Genomic DNA, 27549 nt, shown 5'->3' on the forward strand with positions numbered 1-27549 from the left:
GCTCAAGCCTGTAATCCCAGCACTTTGGGAGGCCGAGACGGGCGGATCACGAGGTCAGGAGTTCGAGACCATCCTGGCTAACACGGTGAAACCCCGTCTCTACTAAAAAAATACAAAAAAAACTAGCCGGGCGAGGTGGTGGGCGCCTGTAGTCCCAGCTACTCAGGAGGCTGAGGCAGGAGAATGGCGTAAAAACCCGGGAGGCGGAGCTTGCAATGAGCTGAGATCCGGCCACTGCACTCCAGCCTGGGTGACACAGCGAGACTCCGTCTCAAAAAAAAAAAAAAAAAAAAAAAAACCAAATATCATGGAATAAATTGTTAAACAGGAAGTTTAAAATATTGATGTCTATGGATGTGTACATATGCATGTATGTTAATTGATATTCACCTAAACCATCTATCAATGGGACTAATAATCCTTACCCAGCAAAATGAGATGATGGCAAAAGTACAAAGGGCAGACTACTATGTTCATGGAAACTTTTTGCTGGGATGTTAATGTCAGGAAAGCAGGAGCCTAGGAAAGCCAGAGTGCCACCATTTTAAAATCAACTCCATCTTAAAATTGGCAAGGCACAGCCTTTGCTAGTCATGACCTATAGTCCTAAGATGTTTCTACCTATGGAGTCAGCTTGGTCATGCCTGTAAGGACAAACTCCTACAAAAACAGAAAGCCTAGATGCCTCAATAACCATAACAACATGTGCTTTCAAGATAATTATAGTTATACTTCAAGGTACTTACACACTAACATGTCACAGATAGTTTTATTTAAAACAATAGAACAAATTTTGTCATGCTGTCAGCCCACCCACATGTAGTCACAGCTTAGTTTATTCTTTACATAGATAAGACTCCTGTATAAGAAAATCTTCAAGCAAAGATAGTGAATTCCTCCACGTGGTTTCTGAGGACACTCTACTCAGTAATGGAGTAGTTTTCAAGAAACTATCTCTTCTCACCGTGAAGCACTCCTCTTCTTGCATTCTGAGTATGCCCTACTCTGTAATAGGGTAGCTTTCTATGAACCCTCTCTTCTCTCTACGACTCACCTTGAATTCCTGTCTGCAAGAACACACTCTTAGGGGCTGCATTAAGACCCCTTTTCTGATAACATTAATATTAGCATTATTGTTATGGCAGATGTTGTCAGGGCTCTGCCTATGTTCCTATGATTCCTTTTACACTGTTTTCATGGTCAGTTCCATGTACACCTTTACTCTCAACAGCTGGCACATGTGCTTCTTAGCAGGCAGACTTCCCTCAGGCTATCAGTAGCTAACTTGCTTTAATACATGGAAACCTTCAAATTTCTGGGGCAGCCCTCAAATAATAAGTGATGGATGTAGCCAGTTATCTTGCCATCTGTTTGGGATAATTCCAATATTTTCAGGGAGCTAGTTTACCTGTAAACCTGTGTATAATCCATACTGTCTCCAGAGATCATGTGTGGGGCTGCGCCAACATTTACCTCCCTGACACATTGTTTGATACCACACTCTTGTGGGGCCTTCTTTTCTTCCCCCATTCCCTCTTATCATTTTTTAAAAAAACGATTCTTGATTTATTTGTATTCACATGGATCCTTTTCCTGATACCTACTTCTAAGAAGCCCAACTTAATATACCTGGAAAAAAGGTGAATGCGGTTAGGACCTGAATGGGGATTGAACTTAAGAAAGGTTGGGATAAAGGACTGTTCATATTACATGCATCGGACCTAGGAATCGTTAAATAGCTACAAATGTAGTCCAGGTGAAAGTGTCCCACAAGAGATATCTAGATGGACAAAGATTAGAAAATAGATAGAAATAGCCATCTTGATTAAAATGTAAGTAAGTAATTCAAAATTCACAGTGGTCAAAATATTCAGAATTGATCGAGGCTAAGTTTGTGTTAGGTTCCATATTATGTTATGGTTAAGACTTTTTATACATTTTCCCTCTCATTCAGCATATACAGCATTGAGGTAGGAACTTTTTTTTTTTTCCATTTTACAGATGTGGAAACAATTGCTTAACAATGTTTTGCACCTTACTCACGTTCACATAGTTGTGGACTTGAGATTTGTGCCTGTATCTGTCAGGTTCCAAACATTATATGCTTAACTACTATACTGTAAGATCTGCTTACCAGCCGAAAGTAGTTCCTGAAGAAGAATCCAGACAGACAAGTTTAGAGACATGGCTGATACGATCAAGTTGATGTGATAACTGCTTGCAGCAAACTCTGCATTTTAATGCACATCTCTGTGTCTCTTGCATGTGTCTTTCAGTGCATGGAGACAGAGTAAGCAGGGTTAATATCCATTGTTATAGAAGTCTTTTGTGCTTTGCTCTCAGTAAGTGTCCCCTGTCTGGACCGGGGGAGAGACAAAGACGACTAAGATGGCGCATTTCCGGGTTCTTCATCACCAACTTACCCGCGCGCGGGAAAATGCATCCCAAGCCCGGGAAAAATACAGACCAACTGCACAGGCGCAACATGGCGTCCGATCAAGGAAACCGAAACTTACCTGGCCGCACCTACGGAACGCCCCAGACACGCCCGTGTCCCGCCTATTGCCCTCCCACTCCCAACCCTTATACAGAAAAGCCGCTCCCGGCAGGCGCCAGGCGCGAACTTCCTGGGTCCCTCCTCATATGCGGACCTTAGGAACCTAGCCCGAGAACGCCGGAGGGACCTCCTCGGCCTCCACCTCCGGAGACCGGTGAACCTTGGCCCTTCCTCCTTCACACTGGCTAGCTAATAAAGCTTTTTTACCTTGCCTACTTGCCTCATCTCCGGTGCCTGCTCCGGTGGTCGCATAAAAAAAATCATCCCCCACTCCCACCCCTACTGTCCTACCTTCTAACCCTCAGCAATGGTAAGTGCCATATTCAAGGTCACAGAGCTAATAAAAGCAAGTTTGTTTTCTGACTCTTAGCCCGAGTAGATTTCTTTCCAACAATATCAGGCTAATTTATTGTCTCATACCCAAAATCTGGGCAAAGTCAGAACTGGTTTAGAGTTAGACTGCTATCCAAACATAAGTTTCCGGTGGAGTTGCCAAAACCAACCCTCTATAAACCTCAGCTTTCTAAAGGAATGTGGAGAGTCAGCTTTCCTCATCGTGTGTCTACCAGCCCTCTGCCCTTTGGACTCAGCTTTATTTAGAAATGCTGATTTAGAGTGCTTTGAGTAAATATGAACTGAAAAATTAATAATAAGTACTTCTCAAGCTCAAGTGTAATAGGCCCCATAGAAGACTCAAAATTGTTTATTCAACAAATTTAAATGTGTCATAAATGAAGTAATTGCTTTCCCTGGGTGTTTTGCCAGATTGGTGGCTTCATCCATACACTGAAGATTGAGAATCTGAAGGAAAGAGGCTATAGAGCATTATGCTTTGTTATCTCTCAGTGCATCCACAGAAAGGGAGGTATTCATGTCAGTAATTTATAGAAGGAAGTAAGGTCAGGAATATACTTTTTGAGCTCTGTTCACATCCAGAGGATGAAAAGCAACTTGTACACAGTCGGTCATCCTAGGCAACTGTATTTCTCCATTTGTGAGATATTATCGTGACAACTCCCCTTACTCCTCTGCCATTTTAATTTCCTGACATGCAGGATCATTTCAACTCCATTTCCATATGAATTTGCCCAAACGTTAACCCTTGATTACAGCTGATTTTCTTCCAACAGTGGGCTGACCCTTTGCCTATTTGCTTTCAGGTGTGCTTTTTTTTTTTTTTTTTTTTTTTAGCTGGTGAATCTTAGGTTTCACTGCGCCCACAAGTTCAGTAGGTCTGAGAGGGGGTCTGAGACTGTATGTATAACAGTGCTCCCAGGTGTCGCCAGTGCTACTGGTCTGTGCACCATGCTTGACCACTCTGAGTAGTCAGGATCCAAACCAGTTCTCAAAGCGTGGCCCCAAAACCAAAAATATTAGTATTACCTTGTGGGATCACCTGCATTTCAGATGATCATTCCAGTTCATTCCAGACCCACTGCCTCAGAAACAGGCATGATCCTAATGTTCTGTGTTTGGGGGGGGTGTGTGTGTGTGTGTGTGTGTATGTGTTGTGTTTGAGACATAGAGTCTCACTATATTTCCCAGGTTGACTGTGAACTCCTGAGCTCAAGCGATTCTCCCTTCTCAGCCTCCAAAGTAGCTGGGGATTATAGGCACTTGTCAGCATGCCCAGCTTATGGATCTGCTCTTTTCTTTCCCTTTGCTCTGCTCTGATCCTTGCAATGTATACTAATGTTTTTCCTTATTGGTAAAACTGGTTTCAGCTACTTGTCTTTTTATCAGAGTAGGAATGTGTAGTTATTCTTAACATTGGTGCCTCCCTCAAATGAGCATAGCAGAATGTGTATTCTCATAACATGCATTATAATGTTATTTTGAGGATATTTGAGCTTCATTTCTATACACCTTTACAGTGAGCTTCTATCCTTCATGCACAAAAGTATGACTTTTTGAGGAGTTTCCAACACTTATAAGCAAGACCTCACTTATCCAACAAGAATCCTCAAGGATGAAGAGTTGAACCCTGAGCAGCCAAGAGAGATGTTCAAGGGCTGCTCTAAGAGTCCAGGGACTCACCCATGAAGTCCTCCTTAGGCCTGAACTGAGATTCTGCTCTTCCTTTCTGTGAATGTAGATACCTGATTTACCAGCAGATAAAGAAAGAACAAATGGGAATACCGACATCCACTGGCACACAGTAATAATACTGATGGTTGATGGTGAGGAAGTAACTGGAAGCAAAAACTGAAATTGAAATATAATTATCCTAGGGTAAAATAAATTAGGGCTCTTGGTATAAGATAAAACAAACCTGCTCATAAAAATGAACTGTAATTCAACATCAAAATACGGACAAAGAGAACGCCAGTAGTATTCATGTTCATGTCTCTGCATGCCAGGAATCATCTTAGGCATTAAATATACATTATTTCAAGATTGAAATACTGATAAAACTGTTAGTTACATAGTATGCTCACAATTTTACAGTTAAGCAAAAACAGGCCCTTAACCCAAATTCCTTCACTGGTGTCACATGTCTGTGACAAGAGTAAGCGCAGAGGTGTGAAAACTTAGCCAGTCTCACTCAGAATCTCTTGGCCTAGCCATGGTCCAGGCTGTGAAGCTGTTTATAGTCATGAACCTCACTTTTTTTTAAGAAACAGTTTTTTCTAAATATGCCCTTTTTAAGAAAGTGGTTAAGCATCTAATATATTGTAGAAAAAAATCCACTTACCATGAAGGAAAAAAAAAAATGCTTTGGCAAATGACTGTTAAAAGCTTTATAAATCCAGAAAAGAAAAAAAGAAAAGAAAAAAGCTGATGTGAAACAGCTCAGATGCAGGCAGATCTACTGAACCTGACTGCACTTCATGTGGTTACACAGTATCTATTTGTTCCTGGTGACCATTTATAAACCAAGTGGATAAACTCTGGCTTTTGTCTCCCTCTCTCTCCAGAAATATCCACATTGTCTAGGACGGCCAGACTCAGAGCAGCTTCAGACATATAAATACCAATTGCTTCCTCTGCTGGTGAATGGAATTTAATCAGACTAGCAAGCTAAACCAAAGTCACACAAAGGGTAACATTTGATGCGCTTAACAAGAAACCTTTATGCAACTGTTCCCATCAGTCAGACTTAGAATAATATGGTGCTATTTTTACTTCATCTCGGCTTTCCGCAGAAAACTTTAAAAGGCTTATGATGAGTGCCGATTGTCAATAGATGGTCTCTCATCCCACGTTAGGACTCATTGGTGTGTCCACGAGACCTAAGAAAACATCGATACTGCTGTTCAAAACAATTCTATATTTATTTCCTTTTCTGATGAAGTAACAGCTGAGAGCGCTACAGCTTACTGACCTGCTTTTCTTCTTCTCTTTATCCTCTGCTATCAAGTGAGAGCCTCCCGCCTCATCAGAAAGTGTGGCGTTTATTTATTAATTCAATATTTGTTGCTCATTTATTCCACATCCATTGTAGTGTTTGGCTGTGGGGATAATAGGAATGAGATACAGACACAACTTTAAGAAGCCTGCAAAAGAGAGGGAGAGAGTAAGTTTACACAAAATCCTAAGAATTTTCTGACTCCTCCTGATTCCTCAGTGACCAGTCATTGAGCCCCTTAATATCCATCGAGTATCACTTGAATCTACTTATTTATTCTTATACCTTCAGGTCTGGGATGTAATCAATCCTCACCTGGCCTGTGGCCATTATTCTTTTTTTTTTTTTTTTGGTTTCTTGGTTTTATTAAACTTTTAATTGAATTATAAGATACACAATGAAAGGGCAAAAATTACAATTGTGCAACTCAATGAATCATCATAATGTAAATTCCCATGTATCCCACTTCTCTGTGGATCAAGAAATGGAACATCGTTAGTATCCCGAAGCCACTTCCCCAAGGTATTCCCATTCTCCTCCTCAAAGACAGCCAGATTCTGAATTCAAACACTAAAGGCCTAGATTGAAAATTTATATAATGAAATCACATAGTATGTATTCTTGTACATTTGGCTCCTTTGCTCAATGTCTTGTTTGTCCTAGTCCTCAGTGTTGTGTGTAGCAGTAATTGGTTTATTCTTATTGCTACAAAGTATTCCATTATTTGAATGCGACATAATTCATTATATAATCTACTTTGGATGAATATTTGGTTTGGTTTTAGGTTGGAGATACTACAAACAGTGCTGCTATCAATTTCAAATGTTTCAAATATCAAATGCTGCACATCTGTTTTGGTGCAAATATTCATGCATTTATGTTGGGTAATGTACCTAGGAATGGGATGAATAAGTCACCTGGTTGCATGCATGTTCAGCTTTAATAGTACAGACAGTCAGTGTCGAGTCTTTATATGCCTATTAGCAGCTCAGGAGAGATTTTAACAGGCATCCATGCTCCACAAGACGATCTCGCTTACTCATTTTACAAAATGCAAATATGATCATGTGATGCCCCTGTTTAATACCTTTGCTCATGGACATTTGGAATATACTCAAAATCAGAGATTCCTGCAGGATCTGGTCTCACATACTTTTCCAGACGAATTATGCACAACTCTGCCCCTGATGTTCTTCACTCCGACTGTACTGACCTCCTTTCAGTGTTACATGTGTACTTCATTTTCACCCACTGAAACTTAACTCCTCTGAAAGGTTTGCCCAGACCCACCTATTATATATTGCTGCTGGAGTGCAGTGGTGCAATCTCAGCTCACTGCAACCTCTGCATCCCGGGTTCAAGCGATTCTCCTGTCTCAGCCTCCCAAGTAGCTGGAATTACCAGTGTGTTCCACCACTCTTGGCTAATTTTTGTATTTTCAGTACAGATGGGGTTTTACCATGTTGGCCAGCCTAGTCTCGAACTCCTGACCTCAGGTGATCCGCCTGCCTCAGCCTCCCAAAGTGCTGGGATTACAGGCATGAGCCACCACACCCGGCCATAAATTTCATTCATTACACAGGTCAGTGCTAGAAACAGCATCATTTTCTCATGTGTTTGTCTTCCCCACTAGAATTTAAGTTCCAAAAGAAGGTGTGCACTATGCCTTCCTCACCAGAATTTCAGTTCCAAATGAGTTAAAATTTTCTAACTTGTTCTCTTCTGAGTTTCCACTATCTCCAACAGTACTCAGCATCAGTTGGGCACTCAATCAATGTCTGTTGAATAGATAAATAAATGCATGAAGGAGAGTTAGCATATTTGCATATTTTTTTCTCTCCTCAAATTGATTGTCTCCTTTTTCAATAACTGGATAACTTGTACTCATCCTTGAGGTCTCAGCTTAAACATTTCCACAGGGACACCTTTTTTTTTTTGAATGGCCAAGCTAAGTTTTACACTCTTGTGTATGATATATAACTTTTCTTAAGCTTTACCTTCCTGGCATTTACTCTTAAAAGATCAGTTGGTGATCTTTTATGTATTAACAAGTTGATGATTTGTATTTTTTTTTTGTTGTTTGTTTATCATTCATATTGTCCTTTAACCCACATGTTCTAGGAGTATCTGGATGTCTGTTTTGTTCACCACTGTTTCCCTTGTGCCTAGCACAGTACTGCAGGTACACTGCGGACTTCTTAATACACAAAGGCAAAAACTCAAATATCGAATAGCAGATCATAAAAATATTGTTCAAGAGTTTTCACAAGGCAAAGAATCTCGTGTTGTGCATAACTAAAGAAGACGTATTCAGGGTCAAGTACGTGAGAATTGGGGTCATATTCACAAAGGCTATAGTAAATATTCTAAGTTTTAAATAGCATAAGAGAATTTGATAGTCACCCAGATACATCAGGACAGAAAACAGTCCTTATAAAGCAGCAACAGAGAAATGTCTATTTAGATCTTTTGACCATTTTAAATCAGATTATTTTTTTCTACTGCGTTGTTTGAGCTTCTTCTATATTCTGGTTATTAATCCCTTGTCAGATGGGTAGTTTGCAAATATTTTCTCCCATCTTGTGGGTTGTTTCTTCACTTTGTTGATTATTTCCTCTGTTATGCTGAAGCTTTTTAGTTTGATGTGGTTCCATTTGTCCATTTTTACTTTGGTTGCCTGTGTTTTTGAAGGCTTACTCAAGAAATCTCTGCCCAGACCAACAACCTGAAGTGTTTCTCCAATGTTTTCTTCTAGAAGTTTTATAGTTTCGGATCTTAGATTTACATCACATCTTTAATGCATTTCAATTTAATTTCTTATGTGGTGAGAGATAGGAATCTAGTTTCATTTTTTCTACATATGGATATCCAGTTTTCTTAGCACCATTTTTTGAAGAGACTGTCCTTTCCTCAGTGTATGTTCTTGGCACCGTTGTTGAAAATGAATTCACTGCAAATACCTGAATGTATTTCAGGATTTTCTATCATCTTCCATTGGTCTGTATGTATAGTTTTTATGCTAGTATTGTGTTGTTTTGTTTAATATAGCTTTATATTATAATTTGAAATCACGTAATGTGATATCTTCAGCTTTGTCCTTTTTGCTCAGAATTGCTTGAGCTGTTCTGGGTCTTTTGTGATTCCATATGCATTTTATAATTTTTTCTATTTCTGTAAAAATTATATTTGTTATTTTGATAGGTATTGCATTTATTATATAGATTTCTTTGGGTAATATTGACATTTTAACAATACTAATTCTTCCTATCCATAAACATGGGATATCTTTCAATTTCTTGTCACCCCTTCAATTTCTTTTATTAATGTGTACAGTTTTAAATATGGAGATTTTTTACATCTTTGGTTAAATTTAATTCTAAGAATTTTATTTTATTTGTAGCCATTGTAGATGGAATTGCCTTCCTAGTTTCTTTTTCAGACTGTTTGCTATTGACATACAGAAATGCTACTAATTTTTGTATTCGAATTTTATATTCACAATTTTACTGAACTTGTTTATCAGTTCTAAGAGTTTTTAGGTAGACTCTTTAGGTTTTTCTAAATATAAAATCATATTATCTGCCACCAAGGATAATTTCACTTTCCTTTCCAATTTGGATGCCCTTTATTTCTTTTATTGCTTCGTGTGTGTGTGTGTGTGTGTGTGTGTGTGTGTGTGTGTGTTTGTAATTGCTCTGGCTAGAACATCCAGTGCTTCTATTTTTTTCTTACAATAAAAAACATTTTCTTTAAAGACATCGTTTGTCATTATCCCATCCAGCAGCACCAACTAACAGTATTACATAAATTTCAAAAATCGATATTGAACTGTACATACCCCCAAAACACCAACTCATAAAAAATAAGACATGTTTCAAAATGGATAATTGGGATGGTGGGAAATGACCTAGGAATTTTTTTTTTAAAGATGCAAGTGTATTGGGAAAAGATACATATACATGAACACACACACACAGAGGCACTTACACAGGTTTTTTTTCACACCTAAAGCTACTTTTATGGGAGTATATATAGTATTAACTGACATTTACTGAGTGTTTACATATCATGTATTCCTCTAAGACTATCTTTGTCTATTTACCTATCTTGCTACCGTGTGGGGACATTAATTTGGCCTAAGCAGACTTATTAATCCAGTTAATTAGCTGAGATACGTTTGCCTCAATTAACTGCAATTTGGTCTGGAATAATTTTTTTCTTTTCTTGCTGATCATCAGCATCATCATTACTGTACTGCCACTAACTTTTGTTGAACATTTTTTATATGTCAAAGTATTCTGCTGGCACCCAGGGAGGGAAATCAAGTCCAGGGGGCGTCTTAACATGATTCTAGCACATAATCAGGGCAACGACGATGATGACGATGATGTGGGGCTTCAAGACCGAACTACAAAAGTAGAGGAGAGGACATCCCTACCAGAGCAAGTGATTATGGCTGAAAAAGAGAGAAGCTCTTCTTCAAGAAATCACTTAAACATTGGCATCACATCTCAAGCAAGTGGAGACAATCAGACTCTTTCTGGGAAATTTGGAATTATGACTGGGGGCCTGTAAATGAGTTTGGTTTTACTCGCATAATAGAAACAATTTAACCTAGAAAATTTGTGTTTTGGACATGAAACAACCAAGACGAGTAGTTTGTACAAAGGAGAATATACCACAGATTTAGAGAAAAGCATAGAAGAGAAGAATAAGGATTTAGGATTGCCTGGGCTCTTTGTGGCTTTTCTAATTCCAGTTCTGAAGAGGTCCTAGATATCTTCCAAAGACATCCCAACAGCTAACCAACAAGTGGTATTCCATATGGTTTCCCATATATTATGACATCTTTTTTAGGAAATTGTGTTTTAATATATCTGTGAAATTCCTTTATGATTCTCATAGGTAATGGTAGAAAAACTGTCAGAAATGTTTGTTAAAGGAATACACAAGAGAGAGAATGAGAAAGGAGAGAGAGAAGGAAAGAAGGGGATACAGAATTGAGAAGGGTGCTACTAACCAGGCTAAGAATATGGAATAAGAAAGATTTTAGAGACTCGAAATTATCCTGGTACTCAACAGTCCATTCCGATAAGCCAGCGTCTAATAATCAAAGTTGACTCCCCAGATTCCATATAGGAAGTAGCAACTTAATCTTAATCCCTGTATATTCATAAAAGGGGTGAGAGTAAGTTTAAAGTATTGAGTATCTTCCTCCCCCTGCCAGCAGTTTCCCAAGGAGCAAGTGGTTTTGAGACAGCAGAGAGAGCTGGAGTATAGCCCATAGCAAAGAGCTGTAGAAGCCAGAGAAAGGGAAACCAAGATAGGTCTGTATTTCCAGTGGGGTTAAAGAGTTCTTTATTCCAAAATTAGAACCAGAACTTTACCAATTTAATAGACTTTTTTTTCCTCTGTCTCTCTTTCTCTTCCATTTTTCCTCCAACAAAAATCAAGAGTCAAAGAAACATCAAAGAAGCTTACTGCAGACAACCCAAATAAATAAGCTCTTCTTCTTTCAAGAACAGCATCTTTTGTTGTCTGTCAGAAAATAGCTCTCAAGACAGCGTGTACAAATTGGCCTTTGGAAGCTCTGTGCTCTCTCTGGAGCTCACCTTTATTTTTGAATATTTAGTCTAGCATTTGTGACAAGCTGTGTCTTGCAAGAGGAATCTAGATTTACTTCTGCCCTGAAAATGGGAAATAGGAACTGTTGATATCATAACCTCTTTGCAAGACAGGCCTAAAAATGCATAATCCTTTTTCATTATGCTTAGCACAAGCTGCAAAAGACCATTTTAAAGAATCTACATAAAGAGTTTCAGAATCCAGTGGTATTCTATAGAATTAATGTCCAATATGTGAAAATGATCTTACAATCCACCTCATAATATACTGTTTCTATACAATTTAGCAAAGCTCCTCTCTACTCTTCCCTTGTTGTCTTACACACAAACACACACACACACGTGTACACACACACACACACACACACAAAGCAATTCAGGCCCACTGATAACCAGACTGACAGAAAACTGTCTGTAGTTTGCATAAAATTGGTGTTCTGTATCAGTATCCCTCATTTTATCTAAAGAAGGTGAAAGGATACAAACCTATTAAATGTCAACAACACAAAATATTCTAATGAAATATATTAGATTTTGAGTTACTCAAAAGATGGCTGAAAACACTGACTCAGAAGCCAGACCACCTGTGTTCAATCTGAGCGATGCTTTGGTTCTGCCACTAATAGGGTCTGAAATGTCGGACAGGACACGTCACTGTACTCCAGTTTTCAGATCTGTTTCATTTGTTCATATACACAACTACTTAGAACAGTTCCTGACACTGTTTTGTCTTTAAGTATTTTGAGTAATTTGATATTATAAATATTAGTTATTATTATTGGCTAAGATAAAAGAAAGAAACTACATCCACACCTTCCAATCTTTTCATGATTGTCTTTTGGTAACTCAAAACACAACTTTCAGAATTTTTTTTAAAAAAAATTTAAAAATTCCGTTCCTTGTAATAACAGTTTTTGGGGACACATACCATACCATGAAACCACTGTATAGTTTAAAGTGAGAAAGGTTTAAAAGAAAAATAAAAATCTGCCTTTTCAAGTCACATGGGTGCCTAGTGTGGTGGGCATTTTGGAAGGGAATGAGACAGAGGCCAATTTAAATGCCTTGCAATGGTCCAGGCCAAGATGACAAGCCTGAATCAGTGTTTCTCAAAGTGAGGGATCCATACCACTGATGAGGCATGGAATGAGTTACAGGGTGCAAAATAGGTTAAAATTAGCACCATTCACATGATGAGGTTCTTTTTTCAGTGCTTTTTCAGTCCTGATTACATGGAAGAGAAGGTCACAGTTTGATCATGGCTGTTAACACCTCTCTAAAATTTGCTAATCCCCTTCTCAGCAGTTAGAGGTGACCTCGTCATAATGGCTTCCAGGTAGAATTAAACAACTCCTTTTGTTTTTCATTGTAATTGCTTTAAGGTTATTTTCTCTTTCTGTCTTGAGGTTGTTTCTCATTCCTGGATTATTTCTTTCAAAATAAATCCAATTATGTTTGTGATTTTAGATAAATATGTTAGCTGAATAATTTAGATGTAACATGGAAACAGAATATAAAAAATATAGTAGTCAATATCCTAAACTAGTTGTACACTGGAAAACAGAGATTAGGAACAGATTAGTATTTAGATGGTAGAATAAGCAGATATGGGTGACTTGCTTTGAAAGGAAATAGCGCCGGGCGCGGTGGCTCACGCCTGTAATCCCAGCACTTTGGGAGGCCGAGGCGGGCGGATCACAGGAGATCGGAGACCACGTGAAACCCCGCTCTACTAAAAATACAAAAATTAGCCGGGCGTGCTGTGGCGGCTTGTAGTCCCAGCTACTCAGGAGGCTGAGGCAGGAGAATGGGCGAATCTCGAGGCGGAGCTTGCAGTGAGCCGCAGATCAGCCACTGCACCCAGCCTGGCGACAGAGCCGAGACTGGCCTCAAAAAAAAAAAAAAAAAAAAGAAAGGAAATAGCTACACATGGGCAAGTGGGCAAGTGATTATAAGCCTCAACTAAACCTTTTGGTGATGCAGAGTATCTGAAGAATTATCTACCTGATTAACTCTGGCATTCCCTGCAGGTGGGAAGTCCATTAGAGAAATAACTAATGAAGCTCAACTCCATTCCTTATTCCATTTCTTGCCAAATGTGATTGGTGCACAATTCTATGTTTTCTTGGCAGTTTTTGGGGGCATTCCTCAAATCAATGCTCTTCTAAAGGGTTTAAATTGTCATTGTTAATGGTCCTCATTTATTTGTTGGATTATTATTATTTTTTAATTATTCTTTAAGTTCTGGGATACATGTGCAAAACGTGCAGGTTTATTACATAGGTATACACGTGCCATGGTGGTTTGTTGCACCCATCAACCCGTCATCTACATTAGATATTTCTCCTAATGCTATCCCTCCCCAACCCCTCATCCCTCGACAGGCCCCAGTGTGTGATGTTCCCTTCCCTGTGTTCATGTGTTCTCATTGTTCAACTCTCACTTATGAGTGAAAACATGTGGTGTTTGGTTTTCTGTTCCTGGGTTAGTTTGCTGAGAATGATGTTTTCCAGCTTCATCCATGTCCCTGCAAAGGACATGAACTCATCCTTTTTATGGCTGCATAGTATTCCATAGTGTATATGTGCCACATTTTCTTTATCCAATCTATCGTTGATGGGCATTTGGGTTGGTTTCAAGTCTTTACTATTGTGAACAGTGCTGCAATAAACATACATGTGCATGTGTCTTTGTAGTGGAATGATTTACAATCTTTTAGGTATATACCCAGTAATGGTATCGCTGGGTCAAATGGTACTTCTGGTTCTAGATCCTTGAGGAATCGCCACACTGTTTTCCACAATGGTTGAACTAATTTACACTCCCACCAATAGTGTAAAAGCATTCCTATTTCTCCCCATCCTCTCCAGCATCTGTTGTTTCCTGACTTTTTAATGATCACCATTCTAACTGGGGTGAGATGTTATCTTATTGTGGTTTTGATTTGCATTTCTCTAATGACCAGTGATGATGAGCTTTTTTTCATGTTTGTTGGCTGCGTAAATGTCTTCTTTTGAGAAGTGTCTGTTTATATCCTTTGCCTACTTTTTGATGGGGTTATTTGCTTTTTTTCTTGTAAATTTGTTTAAGTTCATTGTGGATTCTGGATATTAGCCCTTTGTCAGATGGCTAGATCACAAAAATTTTCCCCCATTCTGTAGGTTGTCTGTTCAGTCATGATTGTTTGTTTCGCTGTGCAGAAGCTCTTTAGTTTAATTAGATCCCATTTTTCAATTTCAGCTTTTCTTGACATTGCTTTCGGTGTTTTAGTCATGAAGTCTTTGACAATGCCTATGTTCTAAATTGTATTGCCTAAGTTTTCTTGTAGGGTTTTTAAGGTTTTAGGTCTTATGTTTGTCTTTAATCCATCTTGAGTTAATTTTTGTATAAGGTGTAAAGAAGTGATCCAGTTTCAGCTTCCTGCATATGGCTAGCCAGTGTTCCCAACACCATTTATTAAATAGGGAGTCCTTTCCCCATTGTTTGTTGCGTCAGGTTTGTCAAAGATTAGGTGGTTATAGATGTGTGGCATTATTTGTGAGGCCTCTGTTCTGTTCCATTGGTCTATATATCTATTTTGGATTGTATATTTAGAAAACCCCATCATCTCAGCCCAAAATCTCCTTAAGCTGATTAGCAACTTTAACAAAGTCTCAGGATACAAAATCAATGTGCAAAAACCACAGGCATTCCTATACACCACAATTCACAATTGCTACAAAGAGAATAAAGTACCTAGGAATACAACTTACAAGGGATGTGAAGGACCTCTTCAAGGAAAACTACAAACCACTGCTCAAGGAAATAAGAGAGGACACAAGCAAATGGAAAAACATTCCATGCTCATGGATAGGAGGAAAGGCGAAAAAGGCCATACTGCCCAAACTAATTTATAGATTCAGTGCTATCCCCATCAAGCTTCCATTGACTTTCTTCGCAAAATTAAAAAACAACAACAAAAAAAAAAAAAAACAAAAAAAACTACTTTAAATTTCATATGGAACCAAAAAAGAGCCCATATAAGCAAGACAATCCTAAGCAAAAAGAACAAAGCTGGAGGCATCACACTACCTGACTTCAAACTATACTACAAGGCTACAGTAACCAAAACAGCATGGTATTGTCAGATTATTTAACTAGGGTATTGTTAAATAATAGAAGGTCTCTAATGAGGTTAAAAAAAATCCAAGACACCTGATACTTAATCACCCAAAAGTGCAACTTTTGGTCCAACAGCACATTATCATTATACCTTGTGAAGAATTTCTGATATTTCTCCTGTCTCTTCATTGCTAGAGTAGACTGGCTTATTTTCGGCAATTATCAGACTTGATGAGCAATGCCATTTACAAACAGTGGTGACTTAGGACTAAGAGGGATATATAAAACAAAACATGATCCCTTCGAGTTTTACTTTTCACAGAAAAATAGTATTTGTTATTTGTTCCATATCCATGACAGAGTAGTTGGGAATATTTAACAAAATCACCTGGAAAAAATATTCCCCAGTAATTTTGGTGAAAATAAACCGAAAAGTATTTTCTGTCATTTGCTGTTTATTCTATAAAGTTTCCGGTTTATAAGAAATCGTGCTAATGTGTAGTGAAGTCCACAATCGCCAACTGAAATGCCTTCTTCTTGGAAAGTCTTTTTTTGACCCTCAAGATGGTGAACCAAACCTTTCTTTTTCACTCATAGCCATCTGCATTTGTCTGTAGAGTGAAGTTCATTTGGGGCACTATTGACATGTGGGGCTGGATAACTATTTGTTGTGGAGGGCTGTCTTGTAGACTCTAGGGCGTTTAGCAGCACTGCTGTCTTTTACCTACTCAGTGCTGGTAACATTCCTCAGGTCTGACAATCAAACATATCTCCAGACACTACTAAATGTACCCAGGTAGGGCCATATAGTCCATGGTTGAGATCCGCTACTATTGAGTTATGTGACACTTCCCTCACTGCAGTGAAGTTTGCTTTTATGTCTGCATATTTTAGTAGATTCAAAATAATGTATCTGGCACTGAGCTCTATGCATAGTGGTTGCTCTTTTGTTTTTCTGGATTTTTCTGGATGACATATACTATACGGTAAGCACTGTATCCTATTCATCTCCTCCCTACATTTCAGGAACTCAGAGAAGGGTTGTCTTATAGAAGTCCCAAAAATATTTTTTCAGGGATTAAATAATGAATGGTTCTTTTAAAGTAAGCAAGTAAGTAATGATGTGGGAGGCTGAATCAGTGAATGAATGGATAGAAGGAAGAATTGAGAAAGGCAGCTTCACATTCACACGGCCAGACATCTTCACATAGGTGCATCCCTAATCTTCCGCAGGAGTTACTATGACTACAAACATCTCAGCTGCCAACTTGCTGCCTGAAACTCTAAACAAGATTCCAGGTGAGGAAGTGTCCTTGGCAGGGCCCCAGCAGACCAGCAGCAGTTCACAGAAAGAAATCTGCACAGAACTAAGCAAAAATCAGATTCATCCTAGCTGAACTAATCAGTGACTAGAAAAAAATTTTAAAAATCATTGGAAGTCGCTGTGGTAGGGCAGGGCAGGGATAGAAATGGCTAAAACCAGTCAATTTAATACCAGAAAGTTTCACAGAGAAAGTTATCAGAACTAGAACAGGTATTCACAGAGCCATTGCTTCTAGAAAGTCCTACAACAGGCCTCTCTGTTGAATCAGGGACAGAACATTTTAGCTCTAAAGTATATCTTGAGAGAGATGAATATATGTGACACCACAGAGGTTTTCCTTTTTATTCCTCTCTTGTAGGGAAATCTAACACTTCTGAATGGAGTGAGATTTGGCTGGGAGCTTTATAAACCTCAGGAGATTTGATGGTCTGCATTGAAGAGAAGGGGTCAGAATCTCCGGAAGAGGATCTTCTACCACTATCTACTCAACCTCAAGTTGATTTGGGATTGAGACAGTTTCTTTCACATCTATGCTCAAGAAAGTTTTAATGCTGAGAATTCCTTCTCCTCTACTAAGCTAAATCATACTCAAAATGTAAGATATCTCTTAAACCAAATACTCTAAGACTCATCTCCTGTACTCATAGCACCTGTAACATCTACCAAATTTCTTTCATTTAATGATTTTATTTGTCTTTATATTTGTTGCTTTCATTAGATTTCAATTCCTGAAGACAGAAATAGTCATCATTATCATTATCATCACCATCATCAACAAATAGGAGGAGGAGGAGAAAAAATAAACTCCATGATTTGATAAACATAACCATAAGCCAGTCAATGTGCTTAGCATTTTAAAAAATCACATTTAAGTATCAGCACAAATATATGAATTAGATCCAGCTAGGTATTCTTTTTCCTTTGCTACCTCCTATGGGGTCTGGCATGGTGGTGATCATTGTATAGTCTTGCATTGAACTTATATAAAAGGAAATGGAAGAAGAGGGTTCAAGAACAGACTGAGGACAATTGATTGGGTCCCAGTGTTTTCTAATCAACATTGGACCTGAATTTGGGAATTTACTTAATTATCTGAGTCTTTATTTTCCACATTAAGGATTACTGATCATGAAATTTATCAAACAGAATGGCTGAGAGAATGAGGTATGTAGTGAGCATTTAGTTTTATCTATAATTAATACTTTTTTTTTTTTTTTGGTGCGATCTCAGATCACTGTAACCTCTGCCTCCCAAGTTCAAGAGATTCTCCTGCCTCAGTCTCCCAAGTAGCTGGGACTACAGGTGCACACCACCACACCGGGATAAGTTTTCTAATATGCACTTTTCAATGGTAAATACCATAAATAAAAAGAAATAAAGCTAGAGGTTACCCAGATCAGAACCAGATAATAACCTCCCTGACCATAATCTCAGACTCTATTGATTATGAAGCTAAATTTATTGTCTCTACTCCAAAAACAACAACAACGACAAAGCATCTTAAATTACAGTTTTTAAATCTGGTTATTCCAAAACATTCTTAAGTTCTTCTGCCCATTTTCCCAAATCCATAGCTTGCACTTCGTATTCAACTTATTTGGAAGGATAGAATGACACGAAGTATTATTAGCTAACACTCAGGGAATTTATGAGATATCCTCACCTTGAAAGTCTTGTCATCTCAGGCCAACTCAGAGGCAGTAACTCATACTTCTTTACGTGGCCAAGATGAAGAATCACATGATTATTTTAAGTAAATGGTCACAAGCACTATTTATTTTAAAATGCCATATCTTCTTTACTAAACCTCTGAGAATAAAATTTTAAGCAGACTTGTTTTGATGATTTAGATAATTGCAATTCTATTTCCTTAATACTTTAACATCTAATGAGATACTTTTGATGGGTTTTAATAGCTCCAAGTCCTAGATACATATTAATCTTGCCAACCAAGTACTAGATAATATTGTTACCATCAATAAAACACTATCACATATTTTATTTTGTTTTCCAGCAGTATTGCTTCATGCAGTTCTATGAGCATTTGTTATTTTTCCCATGAATTATTTTCCAAAACAATTTGAGGACATTTTCAGAATACTTTATAATAATAAAAGAATACGCTCCATTAGCATAATATGTATGTATAACTAAAAGATGCTCTGCTTCTAGACACTGGTTCATCTGCTTTAAGTAAGTAGATTTTTGACGTTGCCAACGAAAATGTTTCGGTTTACTATGGTTTGGATATGATTTGTTTTCCTCCACTAAAACCTATATAGAAATGTGATCCCCATGCAGTGGTATTGAGAGGTGGGACCTACTAGGAGGTAATTGGTTAGGGGTAGAGATCCCTATGAATGACTTGGTGCTGATATAGCAGTAATGAGTCAGTTCTCACTCTTGTGAAGCTGGATTATTCTTGGGGAAATGGATTAGTTTCCACCAGAATGAGTTTTTCATAAAGCCAGGACACCACTCATGTTTTCTCATTTCACATGAGTCCACTTCCTTTTTGTCCTTCTCCACCATTCTCCACTTGTTGTAATACAGGAAGAAAGCCCTTGCTGGAAGCCAGGGCTATGTCTTTGAACTTCTCAGCCTGAAGATCCATGAGCTACATGAAGCTCTTCTTTGTTTGTTTAAATTACCCAATCTCAGGTATTTTTATAGCAACACAAAGTGTACCAAGATAGTGTTTTACAAAAATACTCCAGTTCACATATACTACTCTTAGTATATTCTTTTTCACCCTGAAATTATGTAGGAATTAATTTAAAAATTAGTAAACACTTTTATTTCCTTATATAATAAACAGATAATAAAGACACTCGTAAGTTTATTAATGTAAATTCTACCAGGATAAAACTATAATTTTTTAACAATTGTAATTTTCTTTAGTATAGTGGTGCCTCATAAAGCCAATGTAAAAATGGAATGAAATAGCGCATTTAAATTGCTTAAAATTGGTGCATATTTAGGGCTAAATAAAATTAGTGATTTCTATTATGGTTGATATCAATTCATTAATTCAAAATATATGTTGAGTGTTTGCAATATGCAAACATTGTTACTGAAGCTGAAAACATGGTAGCCAATAAGCCAAGCAAGATACTTTATCTGTAGAGTTTCAATTATCTTAAGAATAATATTCACAAGCACTAATAAATAGTATAATCACAAATGTAATAAATAAATAAAAGGTGATATGTTAGGGGAAGATGGGCGAGGTGGTGATTTATATTGGATTGTAAGAAAAAGCCTGGCTGAAAGGTAATATTTGGGTACATGAGGGAATATTCAGACTTCCTCCTGGAGAAGATCTGGAGGCTGATCATTCCAGAAGAAGAATACAGCAAGAAAAAATTTCCAAGATAAGAACTCACTTTTATTTTCCCAAAATTAACAGGAATGCCGTTGTGCTTTGAAGAATAAACAAAGAAAAGAATGATAAAAGATTTGGAAAAATGAGCAGGGGTCATGCCAAGTAGGAATGTGTAGGATATGATAGGTGTCATTGGTATGTTATAAAATGTATTATGAAAAGATTTTGATGATATTTCAAAAGGGTAATAATGCTACCTAATGATAATATGAAAAGATGACTCTGGCTGCTGTATGGAGACAATATAGGCTTGGAGTTGAGAGAAGAGTGAAAAAGAGGCTAGTTGGGGACAATTATACTACATTTAGCTTTAGGAAGGTGCTGAAGGAGTCATGGATTGTGGTTGTTTTCCAAGTTTTGAGTTGAACAATTTCAATATGGTGGCATTACTTAATGACATAGGGATGCCAGAGAACAAACAGATTTGGAATGATGTGGTAGAGAATAAAAGGTTTGCTTTTGGCTCTGTTAATGCTCGAGTGGAATTTTATGAAATCTAAGTAGAGATTTCAAGCAGGAATTTGAATTAATATATCTGGAGATTAGCCAAGATATTGCAGATGGAGATGTAAATGTTGAGTCATCTTCATTGAGTTGGAAGGCAAGGGGTTGACAGAGCTATTAATGACAATGAATTTGATTCATTGTGATAATTTTAAAAATCATGGCTACCTTGAAGGCCAACATTTACATCATCTCTTGCAGTTCCTGTGCACAAAACAGTTTTGTTTGGTAGATCCCAGGTTATTACTAGATGAATTTCACTAGCTGGTGATTTATTCCTGGCCACCATCTAACAAGACATTTTAACCAAATTCCCATTTATTCAAAGGCTTCCAAATGATTTTGGATAACTGAGGTTGCTTATGGATACTTAAAATGGCTAAATATCTTACATTCCAATGAATTTACTCCTCTTTCAAAAATTTGTCAACACTCATTCAAAGTCCATTTTAACAACAAAAAAACCCTAAATCCTCAAAATATTGTTTTTGTTAAAATAGGCCTTCATATACAATTTGCACTTAAATTGTTATGTGTGTCACATTATCAACATGAATACTTATCATTCATTCAATACACACACACACACACACCTGCCTCCCTTGCCCCCCATCTACACACACACACATACCAGTAAAGACGGCTTTGCCTTAAGACCAGGAAAATCCTCCCTCTTACATAGCAGTCTTTTCCACAGACTCTAGAAGGTCTGATTCACTTGGTTTTAGAGGAGTATTAATTAATATAATGACCTTGAACCAATCTCCAGAGATTGTTATTCAGTATTCAACATATTCCTAATAGTAGTAGTGTTTCAGAATCACACTTTGAGAAATACTGTATTATTCTTACAGGAAGACCATCACACTGAAATTTTTCTTATGATATATTTCCAAAAATTAGGTTATTAAGACATTTTTACCTATTGGAAGGTTCTTAGACCTTATCAACTATAGGAGCCTATGCAACACTGTCCAGATCTCGCTTTAAGACAGAAAAGGACTTATTCCTCAGCTGCTGGGAATGCTGCCAACAGACAGCCCTCAGTTGTCAAGCATCTTGGAGAATTGCCTCAGATAAAGACAGCTGTCTTGCCAAGATCACATCCTCTCCCCTGCAGGCAGCCTACCTCAAATAACTTTTTCATGGAGACGCATAAAAAGCACCTCACCCCAACTGAGGACAATCTTGAAGACAGCACTCACCAAGAAAAAAAAAGTCTTGCCCACAAATCTCCATCTCAGTATTTATTTCTGGGAACCTAAATTAAGCAGAAGGTATCTGAAAAACAGCAATTATTCATACTTGTTGAAAACAGTTCATTGACTCAAATATCTAAAGAAGAGAAAGAGTGTGAGCTCCAACTATGTCCTACAAAAAGTAGCATGTTTAAGATGCAGGAGTTAAATTCTACATGCCACAACAACATGAGTTCTAGAAGTGAGAGAGAACTCTGAGAGCTCAAGAACTTGTTACGCAGCAGAACTGAGTAAGAGCATGAATCTATTCAGGAGATATTGAGGGGGTCTGGAACTTTGTGATGTAATGCTGGAGATGTAAGTTTAGTTTGTACTGGTTTTCTTTGTTCCACTTCATGCTTATGTGGACTGGATAGATTTAAGAGTATAGGATCAGGCAGACAAAGGTGGCAGCTATAAAATTCACCAGAGTTCATAATCTATAACAATGTTAGAGTACAGTTAGGAAGTGATTACTTAAATCAGTATCAAGGACATAATTGCAATATATGTACACCTCTACCCCTCTATTCTGATGCTTGACATTCCATTATTTGAAATTTACTTTAAGACACAAAGAAGATACATAAGTTTGAAGTCATTAGAAATCAATTGTAAGACAAAGTGAACACATTACATTTTTAGGCACAGTAGGGGATATTGCAATATAACATATTTCCTGATCATGGTGAAGATTGTTCCAAATCTTAGAGTGTACCCAAATGTTTATGCTTCAAAAAGGTTCCATCCACATGTGGCTTCCCTCCTCCACACCTTCTTCAGCCATCATGGAGAACGGATGCAATTCCCTTCATTCAACTTCAAGGTTTGCTGTTTAATAAAAAAAATGTAGCAAAGAGAGCTAAATAACTGTAATAGGTGGCAGGAAGTAACAGACATTGCAAAGGGGCAGAAAACTCAGTGAGGATTGATTCTTTTACCTGGGATAAATCAATGCAAACATCATGAATGAGTAGCTTTTGACCCAGTCTTTGATGGATAGGAAATAATTGTACATGCAAAACTATACCAAGATATTTATCTGCTTTCTAGAGAAGATGCAATAAGCTATAATTTTACATACTTTATTGGTATGCCCAATATTTCAGGTATATTATTTGATGCTATGAATGCTTCTAAGAACTAATTTCATAAGATTCCTGTCCCCATGGTGCTTATATCCTGGTGCGATGTAATACCAAACAAATTTAGTAAGGAATAATCAATAATTTAAAAACAATATGGATATAAATTATGTCCTCTATTTCCGCAGATTGATGGCATTAAAATGGATTATTTTAGTGTCATTCAGCATTCCAATGTTTGGCATATGTATAATTAGATTTCTTGGGAATAATAATACAGATTTGTGTTCAGTGCTCTCTGTTCTACTCTGTGGAAGAGAAGGTGGAAAGCAGAACTGGGCAGAGGTAGAAGATGGGCTGCACTGCAGTCTCAATGAAGCATTTAGCCATCAACACAAGAAGGTCTGGACTTTGGATATCACTTCTGAGTTGTCCCATTCATGTAGAAGCTTAGGAGCTAGGCTTTGGAAGCCTATATTGGTGCATCTTTGGATTTGTACTGCTACCTAGCATTGAACAAGGAAATTGATTTTGGCTTTGGGAAATTCTGGAAAGCAACCTAGCCTTGAAATGACTCAGCAGGCAACACTTCTAGCAGCTGGAGGAATGAATGCCCTAGTTTTGAAGGGGATGATAGGGTAACACACCACAGCATCCACTACAGTTTCCAATGCTATTGTTTTTCCTGTTGCCAAAAGTCTAGTTTCTGATTGTGCTCAAGATGTTTCCTTAAAGTATAACTCTAGAAGAAGAGTTCTCTTCTTCATCATTTCCTCATCAGGGAAATTTATGGCAGTTATGGAATGAATTGCGTTGCCCCAAAATTCACATGTCAAAACTCTAATTGCCAATGTGACTGTATATTTGCAGGTTGAGGTCAGAGGATAGGTTAGTTAAGACCCTAATCTAATATGTCTGGTATCCTTATAGGGAGAGGAAACGGTATCAGGGAAGCACAGAGAAAAGGCTATGTGGGGACACTGCAAGAAGGTGGCCGTCTGCAAGCCAGGGGAGTGAGGCCTCAGGAAAAACCAAACCTGCCAACACTTTGATCTTGGACTTCCAGCCTCCAGAAATGTGAGAAAATAAATTTCTGTTGTTTAGGCCATTCAGTGTGTGGCGTTTGCTTATGGTAGCCCTAGCAAACTAAGGTAGTAAGATATTGAAGTAAATGTTTTGATGTATCAGAAAGGTGGGCATTCAATCATCAATACAAGGTTTATAGTTCCATGTTTGGATTTCTGACATCATATCTGAAAAAACTAGGGCTACAAAACCTTCTTCAGGTACTTTCTGATCTATTTAATATATATATTTATATATTAACATACATAATATACATTTATATAATATATTTATATATAATAAATGTATATATTTGATTATTATATCAATAATACAGGTACATTCTGGTTCATTTAATATCAATAATACGGTACATTCTGGTTCATTTAAAATATATATATATATATATTTGAGGCAGGGTCTTGCTGTTCTGCTCAGGCTAGAGTTCAGTGGCTATTCACAGGCATGATCATAGCACACTGCAGCTTCAAACTCCTGGGCTCAAGCCTCTTCCCAAATAGCTGGAACCATAAGTGCACACCATGGTGCCTGGCTGAAAGTCTTTATGTAATGAAGATTTAAAAGGTTTGATTCTAAAATAAAACATGATGTGGTTTATGTAATTATAATATCTGAATTAATGTTTCTACTTCTACACAACCAAAATACATACTTTTTCATTAACATGTATTATCACAGTATATGTGTGTTTATAATTTATATTCATATATAAATATGTATATATAACACATTTATACATGCATACCTAGATATGGCATTGTAATTTAACTCAGAGTAAAATTAATGCTAATTTTTATTCAATATGCATTTTTCAAAACATATTATGTCTACTGATAATACAAATTTGGATGAAGTATAAAGCACCAGGCCCAGATATCTACGATCTAGCTGAAGAAAGAGAAGTCTTACATTTCCAACAGTGAAAATGCTGGAGTCCTCCTATGCGATCTCTCCGCAACTAGTTTTGGTTGCTCTGAGACTACCTTCTGCCCAGAAGCCAGACAATCCTTCCAAAATGCTAATCAGTGCACCTTCGTTTCTTGCTTAAGCCTAGTCCTATTGCCTTCAGTGGAATGGCCAACAGCAGTGTACCAAGACTGTTCTGAGCCATCTCATGCTTATGTCTCAAGCCCCATCTTGTACATCTTGATTGCTCAACTCTGTATCCCTGCTGAAATACTTGTGATTCTTTGTTGCTGTTGTTGTTGTTGTTGTTGTTGTTGTTGTTGAGAGAGAGTCTTGCTCTGTCTCCCAGGCTGGAGTGCAATGGCACGATCTCAGCTCACTGCAACCTCCACCTCCTAGGATCGAGCCATTCTCCTGTCTCAGACTCCCAAGTAGCTGGGACTACAGGCGCCTGCCACCACGGCCAGCTAATTTTTGTATTTTTAGTAGAGACAGGGTTTCACCATGTTGGCCAGGCTGGTCTCAAACTTCTGACCTCAAGATCCGCCTGCCTTGGCCTCCTAAAGTGCTGGAATTACAGGCATGAGCCACGGCGCCCAGCCTACTTGTGATTCTTACACAAAAATATGTTGTTTCATTTATTTGTGCCTAGGTAGAACTGTTCCCTCTCACCTCCCATTGGGTAAACTCTTACTCTGATCTGTTCTATGTAGGAATGGCCACACAACCATTATAAAAATGATTCTGTTCTTAGAGCCCCTATTATTACACTCTGTTGTCTCACTTACCCCTCACCCCTCCTGCAAGGCTCCTGTTTGCTTGTCTCTTTCCTCCGGAGTCTGCTGGCACCAGAGAAACCACGAGGAGGCCTTAATCTTCCCATCCTCAAGGGCTTCCAGGCACTTTGCACACAGTAGGTTCACGATGCAGGCTCTTTGATGTAAACCAAAGGAGGAATAGTAAGACACATATGTATTTTATTGGGGAAAACAAAACAAAACAAAACAAAAACAATGTTTTGAGGGATAGTCCATTCCTACTATTTTCAAAACATAACTACTAAATTCAAAATGAATAATTTTTTTGTGCTTTAAAAAAGGATATTCTCTTTCTTCAGATGTTCACATTGAACACTATACAGAGACTCAGGGAAGATTTAAGCAGTTTCATAGTCACTAGGGGTCACTCTTATAATTTTGAATCTTGCAAGCCTGTGTAGGTTATTTTCCTTACAAAGATTTAATTTCAACGCTCCCCTGGCCGTGACTCATACATAGAAAGATTCCAGTAATGATACCTGATGGGCGTCTCTGCCACATAAATTACCTAAAAGCTATGTTTACTTTTTTGGTTGTTAACTATCATCAGAATGGTGGTGTTGCATGTGTTTAAGAGAAGCAGCAAGATAAAGTGAAAAGCTGATAGTCAAAGGATTTATTAATGAAAATCTTAATATTTCACCAATTATGTTCTCACTAGAAAATTTCACCTTGGTGTTTTTATGTCAATTGTTACAGACTTTTTAAAAGGTTACAGGGAGGCTTGCTCTTGTAATGTGTGGGTGGGCTTCCCACGGATGCATTGCTAAATTACCTGCGGAAATGCAGAAACACTTGGCTTTTGGAACCACCAAGTGTCATCTCAGCAGGATTCTTAATCACAAATATGCTGAAAGAAAACCAACAGACATTTGCAAATGACAGGGGAGCAGCAAAAAGAGAAACAAATCTCTTTTTAACTGTTCTGTGATCATCTTTATTCTTGTACCCACTCCCAATCCTTCCAAGCAATTAGTACATGGCAATCAATCATGGCTCTTCAGGCAGGCACCAGTTCAGGTATGTGGTGTTTGATTCACATCTCCCAGGAGCAAGAATTAAGGAGTTAGGAAAAGACAGGACAGGCAGGAAGCTGGGTAGAATAGATAGAAGGCTCAGGACAGGGCAACTTACCCCTTTACCTGGCATCTGAAGCCAGATGACCAGGAGCCTGGGGCATGTTCTCAGTAGAAATAGTTTTGGATGAAGATGGAAAAATTTACCCTTAAAAAATAAGTTTGAGGATATAGGAAGATTGAGAAAAATGACCACAGGCTTTTAAGACAGACTATCAGGTTGGAACTCTATGTCAGCTACTCAAAAGCAGTATAGCTAAGAGAAATTTGTAGGTTTCAATTTTTCCACTGTTATAATGGGAGCATGATAAGGACAAAACACACACACACTTATTCACTTATGTATACATATGTACACAAGTATATCCTTATGTGTGTATGTGCGTGTATGTGTGTGCGTGTGTGTGTGCGTGTGTGTATGTGTGGGTGTGTGTGTCTCCAAGTCTAATTTCTTGCCAAAAATGTTGATGCTCAAAAAGGCTTCCTTTCCTTTTCT

At 37.9% G+C, this 27549-nt stretch overlaps 2 long non-coding RNA genes across 3 annotated transcripts in view; one reads left to right on the forward strand and one right to left on the reverse strand.

Moving 5' to 3' along the window:
- Positions 1–641: 641 nt before the first annotated feature.
- On the forward strand, positions 642–24477 carry LOC108583536. Its single transcript, XR_001898271.3, has 3 exons — positions 642–2867; positions 17314–17550; positions 24098–24477. It is a non-coding gene; the product is annotated as an uncharacterized LOC108583536 (long non-coding RNA).
- The window catches only part of LOC108583534, a 101383-nt gene continuing 92768 nt past the window's right edge, over positions 18935–27549 (reverse strand). For both annotated transcript variants that reach the window (XR_001898270.3, XR_001898269.3), the window contains 2 exons: positions 25948–26092; positions 18935–22913 (listed from right to left, as the gene is read on the reverse strand). This is a non-coding gene — a long non-coding RNA (uncharacterized LOC108583534). The remainder of the gene's footprint in view (positions 22914–25947; positions 26093–27549) is intronic.

This window comes from Papio anubis, chromosome 18 (genome assembly GCF_008728515.1).
Source record: "Papio anubis isolate 15944 chromosome 18, Panubis1.0, whole genome shotgun sequence".
NCBI lineage: Eukaryota > Metazoa > Chordata > Mammalia > Primates > Cercopithecidae > Papio > Papio anubis.